This window comes from Bubalus kerabau, chromosome 4 (assembly GCF_029407905.1).
Source record: "Bubalus kerabau isolate K-KA32 ecotype Philippines breed swamp buffalo chromosome 4, PCC_UOA_SB_1v2, whole genome shotgun sequence".
Lineage (NCBI taxonomy): Eukaryota > Metazoa > Chordata > Mammalia > Artiodactyla > Bovidae > Bubalus > Bubalus kerabau.
In genome coordinates this window covers 164,775,002-164,794,595 of record NC_073627.1, presented here as the reverse complement: position 1 = coordinate 164,794,595, position 19,594 = coordinate 164,775,002, and the positions used below count along the sequence as shown (strand labels likewise).

At 40.3% G+C, this 19,594-nt stretch overlaps 1 protein-coding gene across 5 annotated transcripts in view; it reads right to left on the bottom strand.

Annotated features, from left to right (window-relative positions):
* Positions 1 to 19,594, bottom strand: part of SLC44A1 (solute carrier family 44 member 1) — a 251,700-nt gene that overhangs the window by 215,338 nt on the left and 16,768 nt on the right. The window lies entirely within an intron of this gene.

Below are 19,594 nucleotides of genomic sequence, written 5' to 3'. Positions count from 1 at the left end.
GTGCCACTTTCCTATTGTTAGATCAAGAATGCTGTGAATAGCTCCAGGCCTGTAACTGCACTTTGGAGATTAACAAGTTTATCAAATTATTTTTCAAGTTGATTTTGAAATCTTAATATTAGAGATCTGTTTTATATCACCAATGTTAAGAATTTAAACTTCACATGAGCCCACACATGTGTGGATTTCAAATTATGTAATCCATTACCTAAAAAGCATAGGTGCTTACATTCCAGCAGGGACAAGGGAATGAAATATAAGGAATGCCTGAGAAACTTTACAGACTGAAGGAGTTAATGAAGGAAACGTGATGGCTAAATGCAATGTGGGATCTTGGATTTAATCCTAGGATAGAAAAAGGGCCAATTGTGGAAAACTTAGGAAAATCTGAATAAAGGCTATAGTTTAGTTAATGATATTGTACCAATGTTAGTTTTTTAGTTTTGACAAATGTACCATATCAAGCTATTAACATTGGTTGAAGCTGGATGAAGGGAATCCAGGAACATTTTCTACGCTTTACAACTCTTAAGTAAATCTAAAATTATTTCAAAAAAGTTTTAAAGGCTCTAATTCTAGAAACACAACAAAAATTTTAGCCATTTAAGGGTGCTCTATTAAAATAAAAATTCAATGTCACAAAGTTGGTTTCATCTATTGATAATTATTGATACAGAATAAAGCAAGGCTACAGAAATCTGAAATTTCAGCTACTCTCAATATGCAAATAATCAAAAATAGACACACTGAATAACAACAACAACAAAAAACCTTACATTGCTCTTTCACAACAAAACATAAATATCCCAAAACAAATAAAGGAAAAGCACGTCAAGATAATTACGATCATATTTATACAGACTTACAGTGACAGTGAAGATCTGAATAAACCATTATTTCAGCTAACACTGGGTATAAAAGACGCTGTAAATTTGGAAGGTACTTAAAGCTTGTTTCTACATGCTGGAATTATAAAAGATTACCTTATTCTTTATGCTTTTATCTGCAATAGGCATATCAAGATTTAAAATCTGAACAATAAGCATAATACATTTTTGTATTAGCCCATGTGATACCGAAATAAAACAACAGGGAGCTATTTCTGCCCCTGCAAGCTCTCATATCCTTTCTCCCCTTTTTTCCTCTCCCACTCCACTGGTTTAGACTCTGACTAGGTCTCCTCTTTATATAGCATCATCAGTCTCGCTGGACCCCTCCACTGAACTCCAGTCTACCTTCCCATTCTTATATGCTATTTTCCTAAAATTCAGGTTACAACACATCACTTCTCTGTCAAAACAAAAGAAACTCTAAGGCTCTACCTATAGTCTAAAAAAGAAAAACTTAATAAGGGTGAAATAATTCACTGAAGCCATAATTTCAAACCTACCTTTCAAGGCTTAGCCCACTATGTCCCATCATAAATATGGAAATAAATATCTTTAGGTCTAAAGAGACTAGGAAAAAGAAAGTAAAAGTCCCTCAGTCGTGTCCAACTCTTTGCGATTCCAGGACTATACAGTTCGTGGAATTCTCCAGGCTAGAATACTGGAGTGGGCTCAATACCTACCATCAAGCTTCTCCCAAGCCTCTGTTCATGCCCTTCTCATTAATAAAATTACTTACTTTAGCTACTCTTTGCTGAGTGCTTATTATGTGCTAGACACAATGCTAAGAGATTTACAATTAATTTTTTCTATCGTCTTCTTACCAACTTCTAGGGGTATGTGCTACTAAATGAGGAAAAGTCAAAGTTATTAGCTAATTTTGCCAAGGTTACCTGGCTAGTAAGTGGTGGTATAAGAACTTGAGTTCCAATCTCCAAGTTCGAAACTCTGAACACAATCTTCTTGTCAACTTCTATCAATCCATTAAGTCCCAGAATAAATGCTAACTTCTATTACCATTCCCAATTCCTCCAGTTGGAAATGATAATCTTTTCCATAGACCCACATGCCTATTTGACTTCCCTTGTAGCTCACTCGATAAAGAATCTGCCTGCAATGTAGGAGACCCAGGTTTGATCCCTGGGTTGAGAAGATCCCCTGGAGAAGGAAATGGCAACCCACTCCAGTATTCTTGCCTGGAGAATCCCATGGACAGAGGAGCCTGGCGGACTACAGTCCATGGGGTCACAAGAATCAGACACAACTTATTGACTAAACCACCACCACTACCACGTGCCTATTTAATTTCCTTTTATAAATCTTAATTCATCCTGCCTTGTATATAGGAAACAATATATATATGTCTGTATTACCCATTGGATTCAAGAGCTTTGAGAACAAGAAGAGCTAAATTATTATCCTTTACAACTTGGACTCATGATAATGTCATGGGATAGCAGAACTCAGTAAATGTCTGTCAAAGTAGGAAATCACATTCAGACAAACTTAAACTTCTATTTAATTCTCTTAGTTGTTCACATACACATACACACACAAATGTTTGAACTACAGCTACCAAGAATTTCCCAGAATACAAAGAATACAGGTTTTGAAGCTTGACAAACCTGTTCACAAATCTTGGCTCTACTACAAAGAAACTATCTGACTTTAGGGGCACCTCACTTAACCAATGTGTGCTAAGTCTTCATCTGTAACATTAAGACTAGTCATAATAGGTGTAAAATACAGCACTACATAGCAAAGTAAACTTCTGATAAATAGTTAAATGTTTCTTATGAGAACTTGTTTTATGCCCAGAATGACAGGCCCTCATCTCTTTAAAAAATGGTCGATGTTTCCATAGGTAGATGACATGAAACACTTTAGATAATAAGACCCAGAATGGTGTATGATTAAATGCTAAGTGTTCAGGGGTGGGAATGATCAGCATTGACCAAAAAGAAAGTCTTCCTGAAAGGAAGGAACATGAGTTGGCTCATCAGGACAGAATTTGGACAGAAGGGAGAAAAATTCCAAATAAATTGAACATCATAAGTAAAAGGAGTGAGGCTGGAGTAAAGATGATTATTCAAAAAGTATGCCTCCAGTACAATTATTGCTTGGTGGACAAATGTCAGATGAATAAAATAAGGTCAGAGTCCAGAGCAAACTTTGAATATAATACTGGATATACTGCTAAACAGAACAGAAGTGGGAAAAGAGATGCTTCATATGGCTTATAGGAGAACATGCAAAATGAGAATCAGTGGATTACTTAATAAAAGCATGAATAAGAGTTTGCTATAATGAGCATAAACAAAATCTTACTTGTGGATATATCCTTTGTCTTTATTAGCTTTATTCACTATTTTTCTCTCTAACATCAGTGTCAGTATTCCCACCCAATCCTGTCTTTTACCACTATGAAACATTTGTATGCATAGAGAAATAATGACTGGGTGTAGATAAAAGACAGAAGACATAGGGTTAAGGGTTCCTTACAAGTTAAGAATGCTGTTTGATTCTGAAGACCATCAGAACCAGGAAAAGTAGTTTATTCTTAACGTTAAGAACAAAAAAAAATTTTTAGGCACATTCTATTGAGAGAAAAACAAAGCAATGCCAAATTGGTTAATGAGCTATGATATTGATATGACTATCAATGTTCTGTGACAGCTGGTAAAGAATCAGCCAATATACACAAAACATAACACCTTTTCAAAATGGACTCACACCTTCAAGATTCCTATTGCTTGAATGAAATTCACTCAGTTGTTTTATACAAATCATCCACCATGAAACGGTCTAAGAGCCCAGCATCCTCAGTTTACATATAGATTTTTCAAATCAATGGGCACCTATTCAATCAGAACTGAAAAAACTAAAAAGGAAAAACCTAGCTGACAAGTATTAATAACAGGAAAAATGTAATCCACTCATCTCCAGTAGTCCATATTAACCACATTGACAATAAGGAATAACATAACACCCCTACTTCTAATTCAACAACATTTTATGTCCTAGAAATGAATTAGGGGTAACTCTTACTCTAATCAAAATTATCAGCCAACAGGAATGGTTTATACTAAATGCAGAAGATACTTTGAGAATTACAATGTCAATCTCAAAAAATATAGGAAAGAAAATTAAAAGCTAAATATGTTAAACAGAATTACTGTATCTTAACATAGTATGTTGGAGAAGGAAATGGCAACCCACTCCAGTGTTCTTGCCTAGAGAATCCCAGGGACGGGGGAGCCTGGTGGGCTGCCATCTATGGGGTCACACAGAGTCTGACACGACTGAAGCGACTTAGCAGCAGCAGCAGCAACATAATATGTAACATGTTAAAAATGTTTAGTTTTTTTTTTTTTTTACTATCTCAGTCAGTCAGTTCAGTTGCTCAGTCGTGTCCAACTCTTTGTGACCCCATGAACTACAGCACAACAGGCCTCCCGGTCCATCACCAACTCCCAGAGTCTACCCAAACCCATGCGCATTGAGTCAGTGATGCCATCCAACCATCTCATCCTCTGTCATCCCCTTCTCCTCCTGCCTTCAATCTTTACCAGCATCAGGGTCTTTTCAAATGAGTCAGCTCTTCGCATCAGGTGCCCAAAGTATTGGAGTTTCAGCTTCAACATCAGTCCTTCGAACACTCAGGACTGATCTCCTTTAGGATGGACTGGTTGGATCTCCTTGTAGTCCAAGGAACTCTCAAGAGTCTTCTCCAACACCACAGTTCAAAAGCATCAATTCTTCAGCGCTCAGCTTTCTTTATAGTCCAACTCTCACATCCATACATGACCACTGGAAAAACCATAGCCTTGACTAGACAGACCTTTGTTGGCAAAGTAATGTCTCTGCTTTTTAATATGCTGTCTGAGTTGGTCATAACTTTCCTTCCAAGGAGTAAGTGTGTTTTAATTTCATGGTTGCAATCACCATTTGCAGTGATTTTGGAGCCCAGAAAAATAAAGTCTGACACTATTTCCACTGTTTCCCCATTTATTTGCCATGAAGTGATGGGACCGGATGCCCTGATCGTGGTTTTCTGAAAGTACTATCTAGTTCCATTCATATGGTACAAGAAAGGCCAAAGGCTGTGAATTTGCCTGTATCCCCTAGCAAATGGGGAAGACATACTTTCAGCATATGAACTAGCCAATGCTGCAAAAATTCCTTTTTCTCCCCAACTGGTCCATAGGCCATTAATGGAATTTGCAATACCTAAAAATAAAGAGTAAAGAAAACAACCTGAGGCCTGTGTTCTAATTCTCGACAATTTGCTTACAACCTAAATCATTTTAACTTCTATCAACTTGTTTTCTTATCTGTAAATAGGACAGTTATATCTAACACAGGACAGTTAATGGTGGCTCATTTTCTTCTTTGAAGGACACAAAGTGTCCCCGCAAAAATCAAAGGCAGTTCTCTAACTGGAAGGGGGTGCATGAAGATGGCTCTGCACAGTATTACACTGAAAATTGCGAAAATACTGTCTTATCAAGAATGGGGAATTGTGGAAACTATTTCCCAATCTTCTCTGATGCCAGCACTGCCTGGTATAGTGACCACAGATTATATATAGGAAACAGTGATATGGGAGAGGCAAAGAAGACCAAAAAAATGAATATCCACAGTGCAAATTCAGATAAGATATGCAATAAAAAATTATACTAAAAGTTCTTTGCTTAGATTAATTGAATAGAAAAAGTCTCCCTTAGAGATTCTTGGAAAAATTAAATCCTCTTTATCAAGAATTCAACTCAACATTGAACACCTATTATGTGCAAGCTACTATGTAGGTACTATCAAAGACAGGGGAAAACATTAAAAGTCCCATGGGGCTTCCCAGATGGCTCAGTGGTAAAGAATCTGCCTACCAATGCAGGAGATGCAGGTTTCATACCTGGGTCGTGAAGATCCCCTAGAGAAGGAAATGGCAACCCACTCTGGTATTCTTGCCTAGAAAATCCCACTGACAGAGGAGCCTGGTGGGCTACAGTCCATGGAGCCACAAAGAGTCAGACATAACTTAGCAATTGAGCGCACACATGCACACACATGTGTACAACAAGCCCAATACATAAAATAATAATTACTATACCAGAAATACAAAAGTATCATGAAACTAAAGTACAGGCACCCCATAATCCTGAGCCTAGCATTTAAGATTATAATCTACCCCTCAGCCAGGCCTCACACTGCAGATAAACACATTCTCCAGTCATTCCACACCACTTTTGCCAAACATATTAAGCACTGTATGCTTCTGTGCCTTTGCTCACGTGATACCTTCAGGCAAAAATTTCTTTATCTATGTCTTACTGAAGTTATTTTTCATCCTCAAGACCAAAGTCCATTCCTTTTGCTTCACAGAGCCTTCCCACACCCAGTTGTAATTAAAGAAGGTCACTAAAACAGCAACAAAATGATCCCAGGAAACATACAGACAAAAGGAAAGAAATGCAAAATCTGTACCAGAGAAGCTAGAAGGTAACTTTAAGATTAAAAAATTGTCAGACTCTTCTATAAAACCATAATCCCATGCTACAGAGAAAGTTAACAAGTCTAACAAGGTCTGGCAGGAGGAACCCAAGAGGTAAGAGAAAGCCATCAAGATTATGGGATAATAGAAACAATAAAAACTCAGCAGTTAGCATTTTCATCTATTATTCCAGAAGAACTAAGAAGTATATGGAACGTTAACCACTGGTTAACGTTAATGTTAATGGATGGCATTAAAGAACAGAATTTAGTATTTTATAATCTTAAGACACTGGTGCCAGTGGTAAGGAGCCCGCCTGCCAATGCAGGAGACATAAGAGACACAGGTTTGATCCCTGGGTCAGGAAGATCCCCTGGAGGAACACATGGCAACCTACCCCAGTATTCTTGCCTGGAGAATCCCATGGAGAGAGGAGCCTGGCAGGCTACAGCCCATAGGTTCACAAAGAGTCGGACACGACTAAAGCGACTTAGCACTTAGCACGAGGCAATGCAAAGATTAAGCATTAACTGTACCAGAGGGCACCTGATTAAGTCTGAAAGAATGCCTTTGCCCAGAAACTGGCTTATTTCATCAGAAGTTCTCAACAGAAGGGCCTTGAACTACAAATGGAAGGGTGGAAGAAAGGATGTAAACGATAGTGATACTATAATGTATCATTTATCCACCACTCACTCACTGGCCATCTATCTCCTAGGTGCCAGGCCCCAGTATAATGCTGGGGATACAGCATCAACAAAACAGACAAATCCCTGCTCATGGAGCTTATGGAAGGAGAAAGTCAATAAAAATACATTAGTGATTTCAGGTGATGATCAGCTGATAGAAAAATAGAGCCAAGTAAAGAAAGAGAAAATGAGAGGGCTGGGCTGGAAGGGCTGCTTCAGAACTGTGGATGCAAGCCTGGCAGATCTGAGGGTAGAACCAGATAAGAGGAAGGCTTTGACAAGGACACATCTGCAGACAAGGCTCAGGGCCAGAACATAATGAATGAAAACAATGGTAAGAAAGAAGAGGTAGGCAGAGCCAGATGAGAAAGTCTGGATGTCACATTTAAGCGTGATGAAGTTGCTGGAGGGCTCCAAGCTCACAGAGATGGGATCTGAGCTGCTCTTTGATCACTCAGGCTGCTGTGAAAAGAAAGGACTATAGTCACCAAGCACAAGATGCTAATTTGGACTAGGTCAGTGGCAGTAAAGTTGGTACATGTCAGATACTATATGTAAATAAAGATGAGAGCCAGTCCTAGGAAAACATTTTTGGAAAAAGGGAAGCATCACAAAGACAACCTTCCACTATAAGACATGTGCAGGATGTGTCATACACAAGCCTTGACTGTCAGTGCTCCTTTAATCCTCTCCTCCCCATTGGGTGGTGGGCTCCCTGAGAGTTTTCATTCATTGCTATATCTCCAAAGCTCAGCACAATGCTTGGAATACCAGCAGGTACTACGAAAAGACTTTTTTACCAGTAAATCTTGACACTTTAAACACAGGAAAGTACAACCTTATAGGTATCATCAAAATTTAGTAGGATGAGACTCAACAGTGGTCTGTAAACACTGAAGCCCTAATATGTGAATAGGTGATGAAATTCAGAAAGAACTCTACGCTGTTTCAAATAAACAAGTTACCCAGACGTTGACTGAATCTCTGCTACATGTCAGACCAGTGCAATACCCTGAGAACAGAGAGACACTGCCTCTCCTGTCTCCCAGGGAGGTATGCACACCCTGGTGATCCAGACAGGTTATATGCCCTCTGCAATGGCAGAGAATGAGAACCATTTTTAGAAAAGGGAACACCACAAACTTTGCAACTGAGCCTAACTTCAACTCAAGGTAAAATTCCAGAACAGATGATCAAAAGAGGGCTTGTGGGCACTGAGAAAAGGATGAGGCGAATGGTTAGAACCAGCACATGTACCTGAGTAAGCCACATCTGGCTAATGTCATGTCCTTGGTTTAATAGTAAAGAGAATAAATTGGAAAAGAGTTGATATATCTGAATTTTACTAAAATTTGTTGATCTCATCTCTAGTACTATCTCTCACAATAAGATGGAGAAAAATGGACTAAAATAAGGGTCAAGTATATTTGGAACTGCTACAATGGTCTTGAGAAAAGAACTGATCAAGTAAACAGAGGTCCTCAAAAGAAATCAAAAACATTTTTAATAAATAAAGTAAAATGATAAATGATACCAAGGCAAAAAGATAATGGCACGGCTACGGCTAAGTCACTTCAGTCGTGTCTGACTCTGTGCGACCCCATAGACAGCGCCCCTCAGGCTCCCCCATTCCTGGGACGCTCCAGGCAAGAACACTGGAGTGGGCTGCCATTTCCTTCTCCAATGCATGAAAGTGAAAAGTGAAAGTGAAGTCGCTCAGTCGTGTCCGACTCTTAGCGACCCCATGGACTGCAGCCTACCAGGCTCCTCCGTCCATGGGATTTTCCAGGCAAGAGTACTGGAGTGGGGTGCCATTGCCTTCTCAGAGATAATGGCACAGGGAATTCTAAAGAAAACAGGCCGGCAGGACCACACTACAATGAACCCCACAATAAATAAGCCCTTTGCCAAATGAACTTGAAGACATAAATTATTTGCTGACCAAATTATCAGATAATAAAAACTTGAGGAAGCAATAGCAAATACAACAGATAATAAAGTCAGAATTCCAAAAGCTCATACAATCTGCCAAACTGGACAAAAATCAACAGCTTTACATTTTCTCAGAAAATTCAAGTTTTCTACTTATCTTTTTAAAATCCAACACTACTAGAACATGGTTGGAAGTGTGGGAGGTGGGGAATGACTTAGGGTTTTTGGTGGACAGCAAGCTAACGTAAGTAAAGTTGTTGAAAAGGCTAATGCAGCCTTTGCGTGTGTGCGTGCTCAGTCATGTCCGACTCTTCACAACCCCATGGACTGTATCCTGCCAGGCTCCTGTCTCCATGGAATTTTCCAGGCAAGAATACTAGAGTGGGTTGCCATATCCTACTCCAGTGGATCTTCCTGACCCAGGGATTGAACCCGCATCTCCTGCATTGGCAGGCAGGTTCTTTACCACTGAGCCACCTGGGAAGCCCAATGCAACTTTAGGCAACACAAAGAATTCAGAAGAAAGAACTGACTACATCTAGTCTAGTGAGTTCCTTTCTATGCACGACACTTCAGGGGAACTGTTAAACTAGAATTCACTCATACAGATGAGACATGGGTAGTACTTCTAGTAGTTGCTAATTGAACATATGCATTTAATGCTGCTCCCTCCCAAAATGCCCCTTAAATGACAGTAGAGGAATTCAAAATATCTGGAACTAGGATTTAGGTATTGGAGAAGGAAATGGCAACCCACTCCAGTACTCTTGCCTGGAGAATCCCAGGGACAGGGGAGCCTGGTGGGCTGCCGTCTATGGGGTCGCACAGAGTCGGACGCGACTCAAGTGACTTAGCAGAAGCAGCAGCAGGATTTAGGGAGAGAGACAATTAACCTAGCAGAATCCAAGAAACTAAATTCTGAGTCAACAGTGGGAAAGGCCAGGAAGCAAGCCAATTAATGCCATAAAACTCTCCCAAACTTCAGGAATTTCTGGTGTATGACATTTCTGGAACCGGAGGAGAAAAATGGGAGGATTCATGAAAGCGAGCTGTCAGACCTTTGGAGCAGGAAGGGAACTAACTGCCCCTCCTCTATCCAGAAAAGTTATGGGCAAGGGGAGAGAAAAGGAGTAAGTGCAAGTTTACATATTAAATACTGAGACCAAGTCCCTCTCCAATTTTCTTTCCCTGCTTGGGTCCCAGAATTCTAGCAGTCAAACAAACACTCTCCAGGAGATGAGAAGAGATTTCCTGAGGAAAATCTGATCAGTTTAAAAAAAAAAAAAAAAAAAAGACCAAAAGATACTGACACTGAGTGTTTCAAAAAAAATAGGGCCTAGCCAAACCACCTACAGGGCTTCCCTGGTGACTCAGACTGTAAAGAATCTGCCTGTAATACAGGAGACTCAGGTTTGACCCCTGGGTCAGGAAGATCCCCAGGAGAAGGGAATGGCAACTACTCCAGTACTCTTGCCTAGAGAATTCCATGGATAGAGGAGCCTGGCAGGCTATAATTCATGGGTCACAAAAAGTTGGAAATGACTGAGTGACAAACACACAGACCACCCTACAATGAACAACAACCCCATCCTCAAATGAATACACTGCTTTCAACCAGCTTTTGGAGCCTGGCACTTAAACAATGAGCAGATAATTAAGTACTACCAACAGCGACGGCGCCTTGCTGCAGCAGCTGTGAAGAGATACCCCACATCCAAGGTAAGAGAAAACCAAGACGGTAGGCACTGAGAGAGAGGGCATCAGAGGGCAGACAGACTGAAACCACACAGACAATAGGCCAATCTGATCACATGGACCACAGCCTTGTCTAACTCAATGAAACTAAGCCACGCCCGTGGGGCCACCCAAGACGGACGGGTCATGGTGGAGAGGTCTGATGGAATGTGGCCCACTGGAGAAGGGAATGGCAAACCACTTCAGTATTCTTGCCTTGAGAACCCCATGAACGGTATGAAAAAGCAAAAAGATAGGACACTGGAAGATGAACTCCCCAGGTCGGTAGGTGCCCAATATGCTACTGGAGATCAGTGGAGAAGTAACTCCAGAAAGAATGAAGGGATGGCACCAAAGCAAAACAACACCAAGTTGTGGATGGGAATGGTGATAGAAGCAAGGTTTGATCCTGTAAAGAGCAATATTACATAGGAACCTGGAATGTTAGAGCCATAAATCAAGGCAAACTGGAAGTGGTCAAACAGGAGATGGCAAGAGTGAACATCGACATTCTAGGAATCAGTGAACTAAGATGGACTGGAATGGGTGAATTTAACTCAGATGACCATTATATCTACTACTGTGGGCAGGAATCCCTTAGAAGAAATGGAGTAGCCATCATGGTCAACAAAAGAGTCCAAAATGCAGTACTCAGACGCAAGCTCAAAAACGACAGAAAGATCTCTGTTCGTTTCCAAGGCAAACCATTCAATATCATGGTAATCCAAGTCTATGCCCTGACCAGTAATGCTGAAGAAGCTGAAGTTGAACAGTTCTATGAAAACATACAAGACCTTCTGGAATTAACACCCAAAAAGATGTCCTTTTCATTATAGGGGACTGGAATGCAAAAGTAGGAAGTCAAAAAACACCTGGAGTAACAGGCAAATTTGGCCTTGGAATACGGAATGAAGCAGGGCAAAGGCTAATAGAGTTCTTCCAAGAGAACACACTGGTCATAACAAACACCCTCTTCCAACAGCACAAGAGAAGACTCTACACATGGACATCACCAGATGGTCGACATCGAAATCAGATTGATTATATTCTTTGCAGCCAAAGATGGAGAAGCTCTATACAGTCAGCAAAAACAAGACCGGGAGCTGACTGTGGCTCAGATCATGAACTCCTTATTGCCAAATTCAGACTTAAATTGAAGAATGTAGGGAAAACCACTAGACCATTCAGGTATGACCTAAATCAAATTCCTTATGATTATACAGTGGAAGTGAGAAATAGATTTAAGGGACTAGATCTGATAGACAGAGTGCCTGATGAACTATGGTCGGAGGTTCATGACATTGTACAGGAGACAGGGATCAAGACCATCCCCAAGAAAAAGAAATGCAAAAAAGCAAAATGTCTGTCTGGGGAGGCCTTACAAATAGCTGTGAAAAGAAGGGAAGTGAAAAGCAAAGGAGAAATGAAAGATATACCCATTTGAGTGCAGAGTTCCAAAGAATAGCAAGGAGAGATAAAGTCTTCCTCAGCAATCAATGCAAAGAAATAGAGGAAGACAATAGAATGGGAAAGACTAGAGATCTCTTGAAGAAAATTAGAGATACCAAGGGAACATTTTAGGCAAGGATGGGTTTGATAAAGGACAGAAATGGTAGGGACCTAAGAGAAGCACAAGATATTAAGAAGAGATGGCAAGAATACATAGAAGAACTGTACAAAAAAGATCTTCATGACCCAGATAATCACCATGATGTGATCACTCACCTAGAGCCAAACATCCTGGAATGTGAAGTCAAGTGGGCCTTAGGAAGCATCACTATGAACAAAGCTAGTGGAGGTGATGGAATTTCAGTTGAGCTATTTCAAATCCTGAAAGATGATGTTGTGAAAGTGCTGCACTCAATATGCCAGCAAATTTGGAAAACTCAGCAGTGGCCACAGGACTGGAAAAGATCAGTTTTCATTCCTATCCCAAAGAAAGGTAATGCCAAAGAATGCTCAAACTACCGCACAATTGCACTCATCTCACACGCTAGTGAAGTAATGCTCAAAATTCTCCAAGCCAGGCTTCAGCAATACCTGAACCATGAACTTCCTGATATTCAAGCTGGTTTTAGAAAAGGCAGAGGAAGCAGAGATCAAATTGCCAACATCCACTGGATCATGGAAAAGGCAAGAGAATTCCATAAAAACATCTATTTCTGCTTTATTGACTATGCCAAAGCCTTTGACTGGGTGGATCACAATAAACTGTGGAAAATTCTTCAAGAAATGGGAATACCAGACCACCTGACCTGCCTCTTGAGAAATCTGTATGCAGGTCAGGAAGCAATAGTCATAACTGGACATGGAATAACAGACTGGTTCCAAATAGGAAAAGGAGTACGTCAAGGCTGTATCTTGTCACCCTACTTATTTAACTTATATGCAGAGTACATCATGAAAAACGCTGGGCTGGATGAAGCATAAGCTGGAATCAAGATTGCTGGGAGAAATATCAATAACCTCAGATATGCAGATAACACCACCTTATGGCAGAAAGTGAAGAAGAACTAAAGAGCCTCGTGATGAAAGTGAAAGAGGAGAGTGAAAAAGTTGGCTTAAAGCTCAACATTCAGAAAACGAAGATCATGGCATTCGGTCCCATCACTTCATGGGAAATAGATGGGGAAACAATGGAAACAGTGGCTGACTTTATTTTTCTGGGCTCCAAAAGCACCGCAGATGGTGATTGCAGCCATGAAATTAAAAGACACTTACTCCTTGGAAGGAAACTTATGACCATCCTAGATAGCATATTCAAAAGCAGAGACATTACTTTGCCAGAAAGGTCTGTCTAGTCAAGGCTCTGGTTTTTCCAGTGGTCATGTATGGATGTGAGAGTTGGACTATAAAGAAAGCTGAGCGCCGAAGAATTGATGCTTTTGAACTGTGGTGTTGGAGAAGACTCTTGAGAGTCCCTTGGACTGCAAGGAGATCCAACCAGTCCATCCTAAAGGAGATCAGTCCTGAGTGTTCATTAGAAGGACTGATGTTGAAGCTGAAACTCCAATACTTGGCCACCTGATGCAAAGAGCTGACTCACTGGAAAAGACCCTGATGCTGGTAAAGATTGAAGGCAGGAGAAGAAGGGGACGACAGAGGATGAGATGGTTGGATGGCATCATCGACTCAATGAACATGGGTTTGGGTGGACTCCGGGTGTTGGTGATGGACAAGGACGCCTGGCGTGCTGTGGTTCATGGGGTCGCAAAGAGCTGGATACGACTGAGCGACTGAACTGAACTGAGACATTCAAGGAGGGAAACCTTTAACACGAATGCAGAGACAAACAGAAGAAACTATGTTGGAAGAAACAGATGATGCAGATACAGAGAGAAGTGAACTTAAAACAAATGCACAGACATACGCACAGAGAACAACAGATGGTACAAAAATAAACAATGATGAGAACAAAGCAAAATACCCTATGCAATTAAGCACTCATAGCAGAAATAAAAATGTAATAGAAAGACAAATTGAATAAATCTAATAGAATATGGATTAGAAGACAAGGAGTTCAGGAATAAAAGAAAAGCTAAGAAAAGTAAGGAACAAGGAAAACAGGTGGGAAGAAATCTAAGAATTCAGGAAAAAACTTTCCAACTGCAAAATATAAATTTCCAGATTGAAAGACACCCACAGTGTACAGCATAATGGATGAAAACAGATCCACAAAAAAAGGCACATCACTGAAAAATGTCAGAAGATGGATCACAAGGAAGACCCTAAGAGGTTCCAGAGAGAATAAAAAAAGTTTAATACAAAAAAAAGAAAAAAAATCAAGAACCAGAATCAGACTTCAATAGCTACCCTAGCAGGAAAAATGCAAGGGAAAAACACATTTTAAATTCTGAGAGAAAATAATTTCCAATCTAGAATTCTAAATCCAGCCAAATATAAATATGCATGAAGTAAGAATAAAAATATGCAAGTTATCAAAGAATTACATGTATCCTTTTCCCAGGAACCTACTAAAGGAGGTATTTTTTTCCAAATTAAGGGAATAAACCAAGAAAGAAAACACCAGGACAGGAACACTGATGAGAGAAATCAAAGGCTCAATAAATGGAGAACTACACCGCATTCACAGACTGGAAGACTCAATATTACTTAATAAATTCTTTCCTAATTGATCTATAGTTGCAGGGCTGCACTGGTGCCTCAGATGGTTAAGAATCTGCTTGCAATGCAAGAGACTTGGGTTCAATCCCTGGCTCAGGAAGATTCCCTGGAGAAGGGCATGGCAACCCACTCCAGTATTCTTGCCTGGAGAATTCCATGGACAGAGGCACCTAGAGGGCTACAGTCTATGGGGTCTCAGAGTCAGACATGACTGAGTGACTAACTTTCACTTCACTATAGTTGCAACGCAAGCCAAATCAAAATCCCAGCAGGATCTTGGGGGTAAATATTGATAAACTGATTTTAAAGTATAAGGAAAGGCAGAAGACTAGAATAGACAAAATAGTTTTCTACGTTACTCACACCACTTGATTTCAATATATACTATTAAAGCTACCATAATCAAGACCATTTGGTATTAGTGTCAAGACAAACAGATCAATGAAATAGAAAATTCAGACCCGTATATACATGGTTAATATTTGGGAAAGGTACATAAGCAATTCAATGGAAAAAAGTATAACCTTTTCACCAAACTGTACTAGAATAATTAGACACCCATATGCAAACAAAAAAACAAAATCCCAACCTATACCTCAAACTTTATCTAAAAATGAACTCAAAAGGTATCCTAGAAATATGTGTTAGACGTGAAAACAGAATATTGTAGGGTAGTGTGTTACCTTGCTGCTTAGCTGGGGAAATGATATGAGAATCTGGAGTCTGCTTACTCCTGATATAGGCTATCAGGCAGTTCTGTGGTTTTCAGACTCTCTTCTCATCCACACCCTCAGAGATCCCTAGGCCTTAGACTCCTGCTACTAGAGGCAAAGATAAATACCAGTGTTCAATCCGCCAAGTTGACTAGATTTATTGGTCTCATTCCAAACACAGATATTCTAAATGTTCCCCAGGCCTTCTAGCTTAAAGGCAAAATGGACGTTTTCTTCCTCCAACTCTATTTCACCATCTTTTCTTCCCTCCTTTTCCCAGTTTATTTTTCTTACTCAGAGTTGCAAAATAAAGCTACACGGCCATTTTAAAAACACGTTTTAATAAAATTTTTTAAGTACATGGATTCCACATAATTGGGACACCAACACAAGAAAGATGAAGTGAATCCTTGGTAATGATGTGAAGGGAGATCTCAAATTGATAACTTTGAACAGGCCTGAGAAGCGGGTAGCCCAGACTGGAGCTACAGGAGATGTCTTGTCAGGAAATTGAAATTAATTAATATCTAAGGGGACTTCCCTGGTGGTCCTTTGGCTAAGAATCCATGATCCCAAGGGTTAAACCCCTGGTCAAGGACCTAGATTTCACACACTGCAACTAAAGATTCCACATGCTGCAGCTAAGACCCAGAGCAGCCAAAAAAATAAAAATAAATAAAATAATAATTAAAAAAAAAAAAAGACTATCAAAGGTATCTGTGCTGACTCAAAGAAATTCACACAACCAGGTAAGAATGTAGAGGTCAATTAGTCCTCAACAAGTACACAGAAAACCAGGTAAACAGCAAAACACGAAAATTATCCCCAAGAGCAACACAAGATTATGTAGGAATGATGAAATACTACATGAGTCAGCTGTAAAGAACATTTACATAGTCATAATGAAAGGACCTGAACATCAGTCCAAACAGAACCATGATACCTCTACAGCAGGATAAGGGGACTGGAAGCATGTAGATGGAACATAAGTGCAATCTTCATCTTGAACAGTGGAGGCCAAAATTAATGCCAAAAACTTGTCAGGTGGCAGCAATATAAGCATGTTAGAGATACAGAGAGAAATAGCAAAAGATTTAGTTCAAAGATTTAAAAGTGATGGCCTCAGGGAAGCATAAAATGGGGGAAAGGCTTTTTAAAAAATAACAATTCTGCTTCTAATGTTTGACTCTTTAAAAATATTGGCATGTATAGCTTTGATAAAAATAAAAATTAAATAAACTTAAAAAAAAAAAATCAAAGCCTAAAAGGGAAAAAAAGAGAAGCCCAGACTCATACAGAATCTAGAAACATGATACTTAGAAATGGCAGTATAAACTACAGGTTTTTAAGTTTAAATGTATACAACTCAGTACACATTGATGATTTCAGATGTTTTATCTTCAATTATTCTATATAGCTAGTGGGTGCAGAGCTAGAATCAGCAGTAAAGTTACATGGACAGAGAGGTCAGCTGTGCAAAGAAGCAATTTCTAATAACTGCCTGAAAGTGGAGTTAACTGACTCAGGAAGCAGTGAGTTCTCTGTCGATGGGAGGTATTTAAGCAGAGCCTGAACAAAACGTGGATGTGATATCTTGGTGGGCTGGAATACAGAACTCTAAGTCCCTGCCAGTTGTGGGATTCTGTAAAAAGATTCCTGGTTACCATCTCCTTTGAATTAGCACCTTCCAAAGTGGGACTAGTAACACCGGTAGGCGAAGCAGCTTAGGTACTTAGGACACAAGCTTCTTCCTTCTCCGTCATCTCCGTCGCTTTCCAGCTTTCAATTTTTCATTTCAGAAGACTTAAGTATATTTACATTTCATTACAAATCATCTATGATATTTTGGAAGCAGATGAGATATAAATAGACTTAAAGAGGAGAAGAGAAAATACACCTCTGGATAGGAGAAAACTGAAATGAGAAGATGGTCTGATCTGACTGGTGGTAAGAAATGAAGAATGGGTACCCACTCCAGTATTCTTGCCTGGAGAGTTCCATAGACAGAGGAGCCTGGTGGGTTAGAGTCCACGGGGTCACAAAGACTGAGCAACTAACACAAGAAATGAAGAACCAATTCTGAGTCCTGTGGTTCGGCGGCTAATGGCCATTAAACAGGTGATGGTGCCCAGTTAGAAGCACCTGAGCTTGCTGGCGGGGTGAAAGGGCATAGATCTGTGGCTCAGTCACTAGACACAGATGAGCTGCAAGGGAGCCACTTGAGATTAGAGAACAATAGCAAAGGGACATTTCTGACTTGTTCTACTTTAAATATAAAGTTCCTAGAACCTAGTGCTATCAAAGAACAAAAGTCGCTCTGCTTAAATGCTGGTCATCTCAATGGGGAAATAAAGATATTAAACACATTATAGGTCCTACCTTTTTAAGGGATCACCTCGAGTGACTCACCCACAGTATTCAGGGAAGTTTTATATTATTTTCTACTCAAGGACAGTAATTTTTCTTTCACTCTGTGTCATAAAATACCATCATGACTACAGAGACAATAAATTTAGCCCAAAGCTTACCAGACTCCATCCCTACCCAGTTAAGTGCTGACACCAAACACACTTCAACAATAATGTTTAGGGAACTTCCCTGGCGGTCCAGGGGTTAGGATTCTGTGCTTCCACTGCCGGGGACACAGGTTCGATCCCTGGTTAGGGAACTAGATTCCACATGCTGCAACAAAGACCTGGCACAGCCAAGTAAGTAAATAAATAAATAAAAATTAGAATCTATTAAGAAATGATCAGCACCGTGCACTCAGTAAATGGTGTAACTTTTCTGGAGCTACTTAAGAGAGACTCAGGTGAGCTCAGACACTCTGTGGATGCCCCTCAGCCCTCCCTTTAACAGACTGACACTTCTCAAGGCAAAGGCTCCTTCTTGGTTGAATCCAGTCCTTAGCATCCTGAGTAGCACAGCGCTCAGTAAATGCTGAATCAAAACAAAGCATGTGACAGGCCTGGAATTTTCTCTGTATTCTACCAACATTCTTGATTTTCCTCCTTTTTCAGGGCCTTCCCCTCACTCCTGAGCCCATCACAAGCAGGCGTCATTTCTGCATGCTGCTCTCTACCCTTCTGGCCACACTTTGAACAAAATAAGTAGGATTCGTGGCTCTATCCACTCTGCTCCAGGCAGGCACTGGGAAGATGGGCCAGAAGGCCTGTCACTGTACACCTGCACAGTGGTGGAGCAAAAAAGTAAATCTCTGTTCTTATAAATCTATTGAGCAGTGCTGACCACCTAGCATACTTCCAGGGCTGACAAGGCTGTGGTCTCTAGCTTATGATATGCTCTTTTTACCCCGACTGGCTAGTATTAATGTCTTCACCAGGACTTCATTATATAATGTGGGACAACATGCTAACAAGGGCAGGTTTAAAATCACCAGAATTAACTTGAAACATTTCATAGAGTGGCTTCTTTTAATTTTCAGGTTCATTCCCATTTCCTTCCATTGAAAGGTCACCTTTGTTTTCATATTAAATTTGACAAGAAACATGAGCATCACAGGGCTTCCCTTGTGGCTCAGTGGTAAAGAATCCGCCTGCAATGAGGTTCAATTGAGACCTAGGTTCAATTCCTGGCTTGGGAAGATCCCCTGGAGAAGGGAAGACCACCTACTCCAGTATTCTGGCCTGGAGAATTCCATGGACTGATAGTCCATGGGGTCGGAAAGGACACTACTGATCAACTTTCACTTTTCATGAGCATCACAAACTAAATTTCTAGTCTCTGAATACCCCTTGCGCTTAGTCGCTCAGTCGTGTCCGACTATTTGCAACCCCGTGGACTGTAGCCCACCAGGCTCCTCTGTCCACGGGATTCTCCAGGCAAGAATACTGGAGTGGGTTGCCATTTCCTTCTCCACTGAATATCCCATGCCCCCACCACATATATTCAATAAACATTAATTGAGGATCTATTATTTGCTTGTTCTTCCCTGGTGGCTCAGTCAGTAAATAGTCTGCCTGTAATGTGGGAGACCTGGATTCAATCCCTGGGTCGGGAAGA